This window comes from Alexandromys fortis, unplaced genomic scaffold, assembly GCF_014885135.2.
Source record: "Alexandromys fortis isolate MF-2015 unplaced genomic scaffold, M_Fortis_MF-2015_v1.1 scaffold_4, whole genome shotgun sequence".
Taxonomy (NCBI): domain Eukaryota; kingdom Metazoa; phylum Chordata; class Mammalia; order Rodentia; family Cricetidae; genus Alexandromys; species Alexandromys fortis.
In genome coordinates this window covers 22,430,898-22,448,472 of record NW_026067944.1, presented here as the reverse complement: position 1 = coordinate 22,448,472, position 17,575 = coordinate 22,430,898, and the positions used below count along the sequence as shown (strand labels likewise).

The window sequence follows — 17,575 nt, the reverse complement described above, 5'->3', positions numbered from 1 at the left end:
CTCAAGAACAATGGCAATGGGTTTTTGATCCTACTGCACGTACTGGCTTTGTGGGAGCCTAGGCAGTTTAGATGCTCACCTTACTAGACCTGGATGGAGGTGGGTGGTCCTTGGACTTCCCACAGGTCAGGGAACCCGGATTGCTCTTTGAGCTGACGAGGGAGAGGGACTTGATTGGGAAAGGGGGAGGGAAATGGGAGGCAGTGGCAGGGAGGAGGCAGAAATCTTTAATAAATAAATAAAAATAAATAAAAAATAAAAATAAATAAAAAACCAACAAAATTAATTATACACTGAATCATATTATGGATATAGAGAAGGCTTCAGAGAATAGTGGTATCAATGCTGAGTCTTGAAGCAAAAAAAAAAAACAAAACAAAACAAACAAAAAACCCCCAAAAAACCTGCATGTAAGAGGTTGTCTCTGGGTATTTGCTCGAACTTTCTTTCGAGGGCACTGGAGAGCGACAGGAAATTTCAATGTTGGGGAGAGGATGTTGTGATAGGGCCTTGTGAGCATCATTTCTTTAGAAGCCTAGCGGAACGTTACTATGAGATAGAAATGTATTTGAAGGGGAGGAAGGCTGGACTACTGCATTTTCTGGCAAAGATGAATTCAAAGTAATTCCGGATGTTGAATTAACTGGCAACATGTGGCTGGCTGGTGGTTCCCCCACGACATGTGTTTTGTACGCCCATGTCACTTCTGGATTCCTCTGCTCTTCTGGTGCGCATTCTTTCTGCACCATTTTACTATCACTGTGAAGGATTTACTCTGCGGTGCGCCATCATGCATCTTCCTGAACTAACACAAATCTTTATGAAATAAGGTGAAGATACACACCTGTCAGTTAGTTAGGTACACCGGGAGGTGAGAGAGGAGGAGTATTAACAGGAGAGAACTGGGGCCACTAGTGCGGGACAGGGCTGCTTCAGAAGACAATGGATTCCATTCAGCAGTTGAGTGTTGAAGATGAGCTGGCTAGAAACCAGCTGGAAACAACGTCTGGTGCTCAGATAGCGTGAGACAGTGTCAGAAACTGGTGGCCATCCCCTGATGGGGCCAGTGTGTTCTGTTGCTAACCTGGCTGTATGAACGAAGCCCTGACCTGTGGCTTTTGTTGATTTGGAGGCTCTCGATATTCTTACCTTGGCTGATTGTAAGATTTCTATGACAGGCACAGCAGAGAGCAGGAAAGAGTTGTGCAACACTGCTTCTTAGGAGTTGGCTCCCACCCGCTGCAGCGGAGGCCAAGGATGAACAAAATTATCAAGGGACAAATGAAGAGCCAAAAGGCCTGAGAATAAAAGGCCTAGGAACTCCTCATGTGCCTTTAAGGAGTGGACAAAGATGAGGCAGTGATGGGAAGTAGAGAAGGGGTAAAACCCCACTCAATGAATAAGGCAAAAGAGGCGGAAATAGGGTCAGAGAAGCCCACAGGAGAAATTATTTCAGCACCGATGAAGTGGCTCCTGATGTAAATGTTACTGAAAAGCTAAGGAAGACAAATGAGTGCTGAGAAGTGTCTGTGGGTGGGATTATGAGGATGCCCTCTGTGCTGACGCAGGAGGACTGGGAGCTGAGAACAAACCCTTGATGAATGGGAGGTGGACAGGGAGCAGATACTCTGGAAAGCAAGGACAGGAGGTACAACAGGAGGAACCGGTTGGAAGGAGGTGGAAAGGAGTTAAGGGAACGTCTCACTCCTAGCATTGCTAAAACAGAAGAGTCTTATCTTTAGGTTGAAGGGAAGGAAATGAAGGGCAGAAAGGGATGGCTGGAAACACAGAGGTAAAAGGGCCAGTAAGGGGTCTGTTCTAGGGCAGATCAACAGATCACAGAATTGAGTGTAGATTACAACTGAGTGCCCTAGGTAGGAGGAGATCTTATCTCTTTAGAGCTAGGGTAGGTACCACTTGGCTGTAAGAAACACTAACAGTTTTACATTTTATCTTTCTTTAAATAGATCAAAGAAATATTAGTGAGCTCTGCACTCAAAAGGTAGCTAGGAGATTAAAAAGAGGAAAAGCAGAATGACTAGAGCCTAAGAAAACTATGGGACAACTAAGTTCCAGAGACGGCAAGCAGGCTGCACACTTCTCCTGGGACAGTGGTACAAATAAGAGACTCCACTTCTCTTGCTAACTGTGTTTGCAAAATGGCTATTCCAAAACTGTATGTTCTTAGGTATACGTATACACAGCATGGACTTCCTCCATCCACAGAAGGTGCTACCTCCAAAATGAAGATGTGCATGAGGTCAGACATCTATGTAGAATGGATTGTAGACCATCTAAGAGCTAGAAAATATTATTTTCAGATCTGCAATAGGGATACCTAGGATTCCTTTTCTTGTATAAAGAGGTATTGTTTTCAGGAACAAAGTGATTATTTTTATTTTTTGATTTTTGATGATGTTTTTCAAGATAGGGCTTATGTGTGTAGCCTTGGCTCTTCTGAAACTTACCCTGTAGACCAGGGTGGCCTCAAACTCTCAGAGATCTCAGAGGCAGATATGCCTCTGTCTTCCGAGTGCAGATTAATTCTGAAGGATTAAAGGCGTGTACTACCACTGCCTGGCATAATTTTTTTTTTAAATATTGAGAGGTTGCCAGCTTACATTACATCATTTTTCAATACTCTGAACTTTCAGCTAAGACTAACTGGTTTTTAACTCTATTGTATAGCAAACACCTGGAATAATTCTTCTGAAAAATCTTACTCAACTTCATGATGACCACAGATATGGAAAGAGTGAGTTTGTATTTTAAACATGGATACTTTCGACAACACAGGATATTTTGCCTTATACTTTACCAAAGGTTTGCATATCGAGAGGGTGAGAGACAAGTTGTACTGCCAAGTGTGTGGTGTTGGGGGAATCAGGACCACCACGACATGTTATTCCTTCCTTTACTTCTTCACAAACAAGCTCTACTTTCATAGCTCTGGACAAAGTTTTAAACTAGCAGCGAGTGTCTGCTGTTCACTCTTCAGGAGGTGACAGTAAGGACAACTGAGCTGTTCTCCCCAGTGGAAGCGGCAATGTTATCCTGCTGGCTCTTCTCCAGCTACCCGAGAACTACTGGCAATCTGGGATGGACATCTATGAAGTCATTTTCAAGTATTTCAGTGTGTAGCCAAGAGTAGAGCCATCAGAGTAATAGAGTAACAGTTCACTTTAATCGGGACATGGACTCATTTTGATTACAAAAGATGAAATTACTTCATATATTTTCAAACAATGAAACTATTTCTTCAATTAAAGTTATTATTGCTAAAACTTCATGGGCACTCGCAGAACATTCTACAGCCTTTGCTTGTTTAGGGGACAGCTCAGTTGATACAATGCTTCCGTTGAATGTATGAGGTCCTGAGTTTGATACCCAGAGTTCAAATAATAGCTGTTTATGTGGTGTATATGTATAATCCCAGCACCAGTGAAGAAGGTAGGTGGATTCTCGGGTCTTACTGGCCAGACAGCCTAGCCTAGGCTAATCAGGAATCCTGTTTCTAAAATCAGTCGTGAGTTCTGAGAGAATGACACTTAAAAGTCCTGTGACTTACACACACACACACACACACACACGTGCACCTGCATATTATATCCGCCTACAATGAACACACGCGTGCGCACACCCACGAAATACACCTTTGGGATGGCCATGGTGGTGTTTGTCTTTAACCCCAGCACTTAGGAGGAAAGTAGATCTCTGTGAGTTTGAGGCCATGGTTATGTTGCCCCACTCCCTCCAAGAGAATAATGATACTTATTCCATTCAGTTGTTGCTAGGTCGAAATAAGACAGATGCCAAATATGAAAGTGCTCTGTAAACTAGTTACTAACAACTGTTGGTTTTACTCTTAACTAACAGACTGAAAAATCTGTTGCAAAAAATCACTACTTTTTCCTATTTTGGTCCACGAATAAAAACCATGCCTCCTTAAAGGGGCCAACACAACTGCAGCCTGTTTCTAATAATTATATAAAGGATCACGAAACACAGGGATTTCCCAGTTGTTTAGAATTCTAGGACAAATTTGAATAGAAACAGGTAGAAGGAAGTAGCCAGGAGAATGAAGCAGACTGCGGACCAAAATGACAATATGGAAAAAGTGATCCCTGGATCAGCAGGCCCTGTTGGCCTTTCTACAACTCAAACAGCCCTTCCAGAAATCCTGCCTCTCTGTGATTTGGAGGAAGCAAGTAGAAAGAGGTCCTTTTGCTGCTGTTTGTACCACTAAAGTGTCAATCCAATTACACCTGTGTAGTAGGGCTTCAGAAGCACGGCTAAAACACCTCTCTTACAAGAAAAAATGATGATAAATTGCAGACTTTTTTGTAAAGACTGGTTTAGATTATCATAATTCTTTTAGTTTTTAGTCACGCTTTTATAAAAACAGTTGTTGACACACGATGATAACAAGACTCTTCTGAAATAAAATTCTTCTGAAGCATGACTCTACAAGCAATGAAATTACAGCTCATCCTTGCATTCTTATGCCCCATATTTCCTTTCAAACTTTGATTTGATTAAGAAAATAAAGCTGTTCCTCAGAAACAGAAATAATGGCCGGAAGAACACAATTCTCGCCATCTTTTAAGAGCCCAATAGGCAGACAGACTGGAAAATCTGGTATAAACTGTTTACTGTGTTTTTTCCAGATCAAGTTAATGAAATGTTTACCACTACAGTGTTATTTTTAAGTTCACAAAAGCATATTTTTGCTTGCTAGACATGTGCATGTAATTTCAAATGGAATTTCAAAATACTTTTATTACATTCATTCATGGAGAAAATAACTCAGACCTCAGGACTGTGCTAAAGTAATTTTTAATTTTGGTTCACTTTGGCAACAGAGTTTTAGTCTTGGAAAACATGTGGCTATTTCTATTTTAGTCAGATCAAGCTCAGATCACCTCTTACACCTAACTATTTGTAGACACCCAATATTATTTTTTCCTACTTTGAATTTTTGAGATAGTCTAGCTATACAGTCCAGGCTGGAGGAACTCAGAATCTGCCTGCTCAATGTCCTGACTGCTAGGATTACAGATGTGTGCCACTATACCTGGTTATCCTTCCAATACTTCTTGACATTCCAACTATGTCAAGTTCTCTTACTATAATGTTATGGTTGATTTGAATGATTTGATATTTATTGTAGAGGGATGTCCTGTGCAGAGTAGGGTGTTTCCTTATATCATTGGCTTCTACTGACTGGATACTTCAAATCTCCCAACTAAAAGTGGAACAACCCCAAAACATCTCCAGATGATGCTGAATGTGTTAGGAGGAGCAAGTGCATTCTCTGTAAGAATTTATAACATAAGGCCAGTAAGAGAAGGACTCATTCTCCCAGCACTTGAGCTGGGGCATGCCTCCTCAGTTCTCCCAGCACTTGAGCTGGGGCATGCCTCCTCAGTTCTTCCAGCACTTGAGCTGGGGCATGCCTCCTCAATTCTCCCACTGCTTGAGCTGGAGCATGCCTCCTCACTTAGTCATCATTTCTCTGTGTCTCTCACCTAACACAGGGACATTGCAACTCTTCTCATTATAAATATACCAATGTAGCTATTACCCTATTCTTTTTCTTTCCCCATGAACTTTAAGAAAAAACAAAAACAAAAACAAATTCAGGCCAAGCTGGTCTAGTTCCAGGACAGGCTCCAAAGCTACAGAGAAACCCTGTCTTGGAAAACAAAATAAAACAAACAAACAAACAAACAAAGAAAAAACCCTGAAAAAACAAAAACTCCAAGTTCACAAAACCCTTTGTTAAAAATACTCTACCATAGGGATATATCTTCAGTTTTAACCTATACAAAGCCAATAAGCATGTATAAAATAAGTTTTTTGAATTGTACAATGATATGCTTTTATGGTCATGGAAATGGAGGGCCATAAAGTTAATTTAGCAACTATCATCAAAAAACAAATCAAAAATAGCCAGGCAGTGGTGACCCATGCCTTTAATCTCAGCACTCAGGAGGCAAAGACAGGTCTCTCTGAGTTCAAGGTAGCCTGATCACAAAGTGAGTTCCAGAACAGTCAGAACTACACAGGGAAACCTGTCTCAAAAGAATAAATAACAAAAAACAAACAAACAAACCAAACCAAAACAAGCAAACAAACCAAACGCGTGTGAAATACACACAAGGCAGCCTGGTATGCAGAGTGAGTTCCAGGACCATCAGGACTATAAGGGAAACCTGCCTAAAACAAACAAACAAACAAATAAATCAAACTAAACCAAACCAAAACCAAATTAAAATAAGCAAATAAACCACACACATGAATACACACTACAAAAAGGAAACAGAAAAGCAAAAAGTAAAGACCTGATCCTGAGATGTAGCATCTGCTAACCTTCTGCTGATGAAGGCTGTCTTTAGACCTAATAATGTCAACATCCCTGGCATAGAATTTTTATTGAAACAAAAATCTTAAAAGCTTTCTACTTGTCAGTTAAAAATATGCAATAAAATTTAAACATCTCACAACAATTAATTCACCTATAAATGCACTTGCTGCTATTGGTTAAATTCATGTATAGATTGCATCTAATGAACTCCTACTAGTGTCAAAGCATTGTGGTAGGCAAGTCACACTGGCTTGAAAATCCGTTTAGGGCAAAATTCATTTTGTGATAATTATAAGAAAACTCAGAAGACTGAAGAGACATTTCAGACTTTAATTTTTGTTGTTGTTGTTTGTCTTGGTTTGTTTACTTATTTATTTACTGAGATGGGTTCTCATTGTGTAGCCCTTGCTGTTTGTTTGTTTGTTTGTTTGTTTATTGAGATGGGGTCTCATGCTGTAGCCTTCAAACGTCCTGGAACTCACTACATAGACCTGGTTGGCCTTGAACTCACACAGCTCCACCTCTGGGCTGCCACCAAAGCACTAGAATTAAAGGCCTGCACCACCAAGCCCAGCTCAGACTTTAATTTTATGAATGTGGTTTGGATAGCTTACCTTTTCCAGATATTATCTTACTAGGCACCAAGTGCCTTAAAAGCAAACTATTAGCACTTAGGACAATTTGTTACTCAATTTTCTCTCTTTCAGTTACCTTGATTTTTGATAATCTTGAGTCTTACAAAAAAAAAAAAAAACAACAGAAATGCTGATCATACATCTAATTATATGAGCCCCACTTCTTATGTCCTTTTGTGCAAGCTTTTAAATATTTATGTTTAATAAGAGTTATCTTGTTCCCATCAAGCCTTTTCAAGAAACAATACCATCAGTTTGTTTGGTGACTGCGGTCATCTGTTTGTTAAAAATAACTCTCTTAAAAAAATGGCACCTGTATCCTAATGCATCATTCCATGTGTGCTTTGAATTATAGGACTGTTCTGAACCCTCATCTATACTCTACTCTGCAACTGATATTTTGCATCAAGCATAATTTTCAACATTAGCTGAATGTGGACCTTGATTTTATCATGCACTTAACTTCTCAATCATAAAGAATTAGGAATAAACTAAAACAATTCATCTATTCCTCTTATGTAAATCTTTCTTTTTTACTTCCTAGGATCCTCTTGTCCTTGGTGGCTTAAGTGGAAGGCCAGAGATAACTTACAAGTTTTCGTAAACATGTTCATTCTTTCTAAGAAGTACATGAAGCAGGAAATTTTTGGCAAATATCCTTTAAGTACAGAAGCCGCTAGATAGTGTGCAGAGGCTTTCAGTGACGAGAGGCAGAGGACATCTGACCACATCAGAAACTTAACAGAGAGTTAAGGCAAGTGACAGAATTGCAAAGGTCTTTAGGGATCTTAAAAAGTGATTCAGGGCTCATGAGCTAATGCAGACTGACCGGTGCCTCCTGTTTCTAGTCTGTCATTATCTATCAGTAATAAATGGTTTAATTCTAAAACATATCATGTGGTTTTAATTTCTGGCTCCAGATCACAAGTGAAGAAGACAAAATAAAACCTTTAATTTGCTATGACATGACATTTTTCACAATAAATAAATTAATTGCTACTAGTAAAGAATACAACTTTGGCTTTCAAACAATCAAATTCTAACTTTACTAAAATAAATGAAGAAGCAAAACTAAAATTTGAGTAAGTCAATTTACAGAAATATGGGTCAATTTCTGTACTTGAGCATTTGATATTCTCTTATCCTTAACTTTCTATACAAATTTACACACACACCCCACAAAAACATAGAGAGACACACTACACACATTACAAACACACACAGACACATACACTACACACAGACATACACTACACACATAGACACACTATACAAACACACACATCAGATACACACAAAAGGAGACACACAACACTACACACACTACACAAACATACACACATCATTACAAACACATACATATACTACAGACACCCACCCACACAAACACACACCCATGCTAATCATATCACAAAAGTTAAGATATTAACCAGCAAGACAAAAATATTTCAGATAACTGATACATATCATATAGAATATGATATTTTCTCTTGGCCTTCTTCCAGCTTGTTTCCTGATCAAATATACCTTCTTGCTTGCTTTGGCAAGTTATTCTGTATTTTGAAATTGTCCCACTTCTTAGCTTTTGTCTTCTTTCTTGGTAATGACAGTTGAGTCATAGGGAAGGAATACTGATGAGAACAGAGGAAAGTGGAGGTTCTAGAAACAGGTTTCAGTTCCTCTGCATCAGTGCTAGGAATCTAGAAAGTTCTCAAACTATGGGAGAGGCAAGGCAGATAAAGGCTGTAAAAGCCACTTAGAAGAGGCATTTTGGCCTGGCAGTGGTGGCGCATGCCTTTAATCTCAGCACTCAGGAGGCAGAGGCAGGTGGATCTCTGTGAGTTCGAGGCCAGCCTGGTCTACAAGAGCTAGCTCCAGGACAGGCTCCAAAGCTACAGAGAAACCCTGTCTCAGAAAACCAGAAAAGAAGAAAAAAAAAAGAGCTTTTTGGTAGGTATGTCGCTGTATTTACCATTCCTGACAGTTAGAAAATTGACTTCCCCAAGTTCACAGAGTAGGGACTAAAGTGCAGTGGGAACTTCAAGGCCACCAGCTCCTGCAAAGCTTGTATTACTTTGATGTAACAGACTAAAAAACATGCTCACCGCAGCTGTCTTCAGTGGCAAGCCTACAATACAGGAATTTATTTATTTTTATTGCTGCATAAATAACTATTTCACGGGGTTGTTCAATTGTCATCAAATTTTAGAAGCATGTTTTTGAAAAATGAGCAGGGATCATTCTATGAAATGCTGCATATGGTATTTACTGAGTTCGAAAATGAATGGTGGTCAGGGCACTGCCATGATTAAACATTTCAGTGACTCAAACATCCTTGAAAATTAGCTGAATGAACTGTGTATTTCATTCTTAATTACACAGCTACTTACTAAAATGTGTGATGAGCAATGGATAAGTATGGCAGGCCTAAGAAAAGCTGTGGTATAAAGATATGGAAACATGTAAACATATACATTATTAAAAAATATACAAGTCAGGCAGAGATGGTGCATGCCTTTAATCTCAACACTCGGGAGGTGGAGGAAGGTGGATCTCTGCGTTTGTGGCCTGCCTGGAATGAATTCCAGGAAAGTCAGAGAAACCCTGTCTCTACACATACACACACATGTATATATGTACACATATCAAACATGTATCATTTGACTGCATTACTTTAGTTCCTTAAACTTCCAATTACATGAGATTTAAAGAAATCAAAACTCTACTTAACCATCGAAAAAGACTAAACTTTAAAAAAAAATGTCCTTTCATGTATCTTTACTGTATTTACACACCTGCTTGTGTGGATACACACTGGCATTTCTTCTGTTTTAGCTGCAGAAAAGTAAATGGGCAAGTGATACGGAATATCAGATGGAGAGACAAAACATACAGACAAGGTACTTCAGCAGTGTGCTAAAGGCTGTGGCAGCTAAGCGTACAGAGAAACCTGAGGGTGGGTCCTAACCATCCTCAATAGTTGATGTGACGTGTGAGTTTAACCCCGAGGACTAAGATTATATTCTATTCTGCTAGAAGAGACCAAAGCAAGGCGCGGGCAGCATGGTTAAGAGTACAGAAGAGGTATGAAAGAATCAGGGTGTGTAACCCAAGTACCATGGGTACCACCCTCCAGCACAGTGTGCCTGTAAGCCTCAGTAACAGAGGTGATGGCAATGTTCTGACCGTGCTGGAGATAGGGAACACACAGGTGGGAGTGAGAGCCATTTACTCCTAAAACCTTAGGCTTACTCCTATCTTACTGGTAAGCCCAATACCTTTCCATTCTCTGATTCTCCTTTCACATCTTCATTATGTTTCCCTTGGTTGAATGGCTCCCAGATGTCCTGGAAGCACAGCACTGAGCCAGCATTGAACCTAGTTCAGTGTAAGGGAAGGAGACCCAGCTGGGTGGCTCCTAGGCTGTTCTGCTCCTTGGAACTGTCACTCAATTGCATTGACTGTTCTTAAGCAAGTCACATTTGGAACTAATAAGAATGCAGAAAGAGGAAAAGAAGGACTTATGAAGAGCCAGTCAGTATGAAATGCAGACTGTCTGAGTTTATTCTCTGGATAATGTCAAATGAATGGTGTGATCCTAATGAACTTAACGTACATCCTTAATCCACAGATCAGAAATGTAAAGTGCACTGGAAATTAGTAATTTTTCAGGAGTGCGTTATAAAGTTATTTGTACAAACTCCAGGCTGAAAGCATATAGGGGTATATGTTTTTTTTAATCCCACTTCTCATAGAGTCTTATATGGTTTACTATGTAAATATAAATGCATTTTATAAGGCACACTTTCAGATCTTAATGAGTTTATCTAACATAGCAAAAGTGCTACATGCTATTATGTTTCTAAGAACTGGAAAATTATGATTTTTAAGATATCTGATGCAAGGCTTCAGAGATGATAATAGATGAACACAAAAGAAAGAAAGAGTTTAGGTGACTTTTCCAAAGTCATAGTTAGGACTAACAGACCCAGACAACCGGACACTAGCTCCCACAATGTCAAATGTAGTTAGACTTGCTGGATGCCCAACAAACCCCAATGGCCTCAAAGAGAACTCTATGGTACTGTGAGTCTCGCTACGACTCTCACTGCTCTAAATGGTTCAGCTGAATTAGGATTCTCTTTGTTTAAGGACAGAGCCTTCATTTTCCAGTTTCTAAGTAATCCTTGTTGCTTTAACAATTTCTACTCAACCTTTAAGACGCAACTAAATATCCTCTCCTTCAGACTAATGTGCCTGGTTCCTCAGCCACAAATGTATTTTACCTCTCTCTCTTCACATTACGTCACATCTCATTTGAGAGGGCACTGGACAAATTCGACCTTATAGCTACTTGTGAACTTGTTGCCTAACTAAACTGTGCTTTCTTGCTGGGCAAGGAGAGCCTACATCTCGTTCCTCATTATAGTCCCACAACATCAGAGCACCGCTGTGAATAACATCATTGTTCCATGAATGTTGGCTGCAAGTAGAGAAAGCTAAAATATTTCAATTAATGCTTTTTGTATTGGCATATAGAGGTGATGTTTAACACGCCTGTAATGACAGGTTTAATACTTTTCTTTTATAAACATAACAATTTCAAGTGGACTTCTCATTAAAAGGTTTTATATCTCGTGAGCCTGAGCTTTAAGGGGAAAAGGAGGGCACACTATTTCCACATATGAATCACGAGGTGCCAATACTGGTTAATTCTCTCAAAATTTAGTTACCGCAGAAAACCTACCCCATTAGGAAAGTGAATATATATATCATCATGAAAGTCTTTTCCCTCTGATAAAATTGGTTAATATCTTTTAACTTTGAGTCACATATCAAGCTTTGCATATTTTTTATATTCCCTTAAAGATGCTAATAATCAGAGAATAATGGAATTTTAAGTGGTTTTTATCATTTATTTTTATTTATTTATACTTTATTTTAATTAATGTGTGTGTGTGTGTGTGTGTGTGTAATGGTGTGTGCATGGGGAGTGTGCATGCAGAGGACACAGGAGAATGTTAGGCACTTTCTATTATGGTTCTGTACCTCACTGTTATGAAATAGGGTCTCTCACTGACCCTGGAGCTCACTGGTTTGCTAAGCCTGGATGGTCAGTGAGCTCCGGAGATCTCCAGTCTTCACCCTAGTGAGAGGCTATAGGCGGGCACTGCCATGCCTGGCTTTACATGGCTACAGGGTCTTCACATTCAGGCACTCATGCTTGTACAACAAGTGCTGGTGTCCCTAAGCCGTCCCCCAGCTCTATCTTCTAAAATTCTGAGGGGTTTCCTAGAGATGATTGGATCTGAGATTTTAATTCTGTTTCCATGAGGGAACTATTGAAGATGATATTTTATTTTTATAGACTGTTTTTCAGTCTATAAATTCTAAATTCTTTACTATTATTAAGAATGTATAATATTTTCCAGAAGTAAGTCATAAAATGTTTTCTTTTGAAATGTCTATTTCTTGTTTAATGTAAAAAGACTTTAGGTGGAATTATAAGGAACTTCAACATAGCTTTATTAATCTTAAGGAGGACCAGCTGGTATAATAATTTATACATGGAAATTTTGGCCTCTTTCTATTTTTATTATTTTTTTTCTTTGGGGATTATGATGTCTATATGCATCTTTTTTGCTTTGAACTGACAGCTGAGTAATAGGAATGGATTCCTTTTCTTCCCCATCCATGTCTCTAAGAGAATGGCAGGCATTAGGCCATGACACTAATTTATCTAGTCTATGAAGGATCGGTGCTATCATTTTCCCTAATAAAACCCCCAGGTTTTTAATAAACTTAATAAATATGATTAAGATATTTGTGCTACTTGGTTTAGAGTCTATACGCTGAAAATCAACCATCTTCTTGTTTAAATTCATTTCATGGATTAATCAAAGAATTTTATTTCTTCAAGAAAGAAAAAAATCCCATGAAACAAATCAAACATATTCCTAACTTCCTTAGTGCCCCTTATACCCAACCTACATAAACCCTGTGACTCCACTGTGACCGTTCACTGGCCCTCATCTTTGCTGAACCTCTGCATCATCTTTTCCCCCTGCCTGGGCTCTCTGTATCCTCCCAGGTCCCCCCACTCTGCTGCTCTGTTTTCTAAAACACAAAGTCACTGATGTTATTTTGTGTCTATCTACCATTACTGGTTCCTTGCTGCTCCATGATGAGGTGTCAGCGCCACTGCGCTGCAGGCCTTCGTTCCACACCATGCTGCTTGCCTGTTCCCCAGACTTCTAACTCTTGCTATGGAACCATGATCCATGAGGGCCAAGGTGCTTCATTCCTCACTGTCACTGCTGTTCTGGCCAGGGGACAAGAAACAGCAGCGGGTCACAACATTCAATGATCTAAAATGTAGAACGTATAGTAGACATTTGATTTTAACTGTGTAGGTCCAGGTTCTGGACTCCCTGATCAGGTCATTATGACAGCTTCCTACTGGTCTCTTTCACTCAGGTTAAGTCATTAATGTTCTCATGTAATGAGAAGACTATGATGAGGAAAAGCCTACCAGAAGGGGAGATCCTCTTAACTGTTCTGATTGAAAACCAACTCAGGTGAAGTACTTAGTGCCAGCCTTTCTGACCTGCTTCACACACTCTGTTGTTTCCAGTAACAAACTACACTGCTATAGAAAGAAGCATTTAACTTTTCATCGATTAGCAGAGTTACACAACATAAATAGGTTTCCCTATCATTATTTGAAAGGAGTAACTATAGCAAGATATTCCCATGAAAAATACACCCAAAAATCATATTTCATAGAAGGAAAACAAGCTGTCACATTAGCAGTGGAAAACACCTTCGTGTAGAAAGCCTGAGCTTATGCTGCCGATTCTACATAACGAGGCCAGCCCTTGAAAGACGTGACTTCTGGATGTGCCTATCAGCTTTTATACCGTCTATAGTTCTTTAAATTAGAAATATCCTCCTGTTCTTGCGCATTTGAACATGTGGTCCCCAGTCTGGGGACGTTTAAGAGGCTTAAGCAGCACCCTTGCTGGAGGAAGTCACTAGCAGCAGGCTTTGGGAGTAAAGGTCTTTCACTGCTTCCAGTGTTCCCTCTTTGCTTCCAGCTCTCTGCTTCCTGCTCCTGCAGCCATGTCTGTCGCTTGCTGGCTGCCACACTTATTCAACATGATGGACTCTTACATTTAATAGAACCAAATGCTAAAATAATGCACTTTTTATATAATTTGCCTTGCTCATGATATTTTATTAATCCGTAACATGCCATCTAATCCCAAGGTGTCTCAAGATTATAAAACTTGTAAATGGGAAAATGTTTCATGTAAATATAGCTTTCTAGAAAGAGTCAATAAAAAAAACATTCTGTGATGTTTTTGTCTAGCTGTCTGAATGAAGAAGTAGGAAGCTAGTGAACAAATACACACAGTAGTATTATATACATACCATGGCTTTCTCACCTTTCTCTTCTACATGTTTAACAAAAGTAAGATCCAACTATGCTGTGGTTTGGATATGATTTTTCCACACCCCAGTTCATGAGGAAATATGACTCCCAATGTAGCACTATTGGGGATGGGGTCTTTAAGAGGCATTTGGAACATGAGAGATCCAACCACTTGAAAGTATTCATGGAGTTTCTTTCAGCCTGGGTTATAGTGAGATTGGGTGGCTACAATGTGAATCCAGGACATCCTTTTGCTTATCTTGAATATGTAATTTTTCTTATAATTACTTCAATTTCATGCTTGCCATAAAGATAAGAGGCAGCCTGAAGCCACCACCAGAATCCAACACTGGCACCATGTTCTTTGGTTTCCACAATATTTAGCCAAAATAAGCTTTCTTACTTCATAAATTACCCAATCTTTGGTATCTGAATAAAAGTAGGACAGCAAAAATTTAAAAACCACAATTTTAAAGTCTTTTCAAGTTCTAGTCACCTTGGATTTTATATGATTCAGTGAGAAGGTTTTTAGGAAAATCTCTTTTACTTAAAAAGCAATAGAAACAAATTACTTAGTATCTTCACTCTAAAAACGATCACCACTCTAAACTATGAACATCAAGGGGAAGACACCATAGAGTGTTATCACTTAGTGACTCTGCTGCACAGCACAGCAGACCTAACACCTTGTCTGGGAGCTCTACCGACTGCGAACTGGACCAAGAGCACCTGTGGGAAAAGGAGCCCATTCTCCTACCTGACATCCCAGGCTTGCTACTCCAGGGCCTCTGGCACACTGACTATTCAGTAGAAATCCATCAAAGAAGAATAAACAGAACTGTTAATGGTAGTAACTGGAGGTAGTGGAATATAGTCAGACCTATGTGGTATCTTCAATGTACTCAGAAAAGAAAACAAGGGCAGAACCAAGGCCACCTGTGCTTGGCCTTTTTGACCCTAAAAAGACTACTGAAATACTTAGTTTATGAGGTCTCATTGAGTCTTCAAGGACAATTAGCAAATTCCCCACTGAATTGTCACATGAATAAATGGAAGAATAGCAAGAGAGAATTACTGAATATGTGTGAGACAGAAAGAGAGGTGGGGGAGAGGGGAAAGAAAGAGAAAAGGTGAGGGCTAGATGAAGGGAGACACAGACAGAACAGGAAAAAGAAGTCAAATTTCAGAGTGAAAGAGACTTCCAGTGTAGCGTTCCATTGCTAGTGTAGTCCAGTCAGTGGGAAGTAATCCATACTCTGAGAGCAGTTATGAATGATTGCGTTGTCTATTCCCCATTAACAGAGCGGATAACAATTGCTACCTCAAAGATTACATTCATATATATGTATGTAAAATGTACAAAAGCATATTAAGCATTTATCATTATTGCTATCACTTCCACCAGATCAGTGAAAATTAAATTGCTTATTTGGGCTGGTTTGAAAGCATATTTTGAAATAGTTGGTTCTTGAAAATCATACATTATGTAGAATCCCAATAAATATGTAATTGAAGATAAATTTGACTTCTAAAAATGTATCACCATCATTTAAACAGATGTATAATATAATTTCAAGGGAATCAATGTTAGCAAAAAATCTGCTTTCATAAAATAATAATAATCATAAGTACACTTGGTATATAAACAAGATATCGTGACTTAAATTTTTACTACAGTCTTAAACAGTTAAAATAGCTGTAAAATAATTTGAATCCCAGCTTGCAGAACTCCTAATCTTATCTGCAGGAAGACAAAAAAGAAGCGCTGGAGTAAAATTCTGATTCTGCTTACTTCACACAAAGCTAGAGCCAATTGACTCTAAGATGGAGAAACGGCTCATTGCGACAGCAATGTGACTTGTCTAGGGCCTACCCAGCAGGCACAATAGCAAACAGACTGAAATCCAAGGAAATCTGTGACCTGAAGGCACTGCATAGAGAAAGACCTATGCAGGTGCTACTAGCAGTTAAGGAAAACTTCGTCGTTTCTTTAAGGGTTTAGTTGGAGAGAATAAGAGTCCAACTCTTGAGAGCCGATATGAGAAGGGGAATTCAAGTCCACCCAGACCCTTCTCCATGCACTTCATCAGGGGCTTATGTGAAAGATGGAGGGAAGAGTGGGACACCAAAAAAGAACTGCTGACTAGGAGAGCAAACAGGACAGAAGGAACAACAGCGGTCATCATTTTCTAGAGTAGAGCCAGGTCACCATGAACAGAATCCGTAAAGCATTCACATCATATTCAAACTACCCAAATAGATTGAAGAGGAAATTGTGAAAGTAGTCAAGAGAGAGAGGGGACATTCACCAGAAACAAGATAAAATTATAGCAAACATTTTGATAAAAATTATGTAAGCCATAAGATAACAACATGCGATCTTCAAAGTTCTTACAGAAAACCCACTGACTTGAATGCTAATTATTGGAATTCAGGCAGAGCAAAACCTTGGTTGAAGTTTGGCACAATTGCACAATTGCCCCATAGGGTTACTGTTTCTATGTTCATGAGGTCTTTGATTTGAACATGGTTTAATAATTTAAAATAAAAAACTTGCAAAAATAAAAACATTACACACCAAAACTTGCTAAAGTCTATATAGCCAAAAAAATCTTGAAGTCATGGAAAAAATTAGTTCACTGACCATCTAAATGCGTAGAATTCTATAATGAGCACTTTCTTTATGCTTATTTATTGACAAGCAGGAACAAGTTTACCTAGAGCACAGTTTCCTGTTGCTCTCCTTAAGTAGACTAGTAACAACACACAGACAGCTGTAGGACTTTATACCTATTAAGTCAGACACTGAGTTACTGTTTGCTTGCTAGCCCAAAGACAGTAAAGATTACGGTGTTGATCTGTCTCAACTTTCTGAAGCTCCTTACATATAAGAGTGAGAATATGTTTTTGGTATGATCTGGGAATGAGTATACAATGAGTATGTGAATGGATTCATGTGTGTACATGTGCACATGTATACAGACACATACTAACCCATATATGTGTATGTATTTCATAGTCTACATTTTCCCCCATAGCATTTATTATCAGATGAAGTATCACATAATTGGCTTTTTTTTAAATTGAGAATAAGAAAAAAAAAGTTTCCGCCTCCTCCCAGCCTCCCATTTCCCTCCC

General features: G+C 39.1%; 1 protein-coding gene across 1 annotated transcript in view; it reads right to left on the bottom strand.

The window, feature by feature from the left end:
- Positions 1–17,575, bottom strand: part of Cmss1 (cms1 ribosomal small subunit homolog) — a 169,370-nt gene that overhangs the window by 150,676 nt on the left and 1,119 nt on the right. The gene's annotated exons all lie outside the window — the stretch shown is intronic.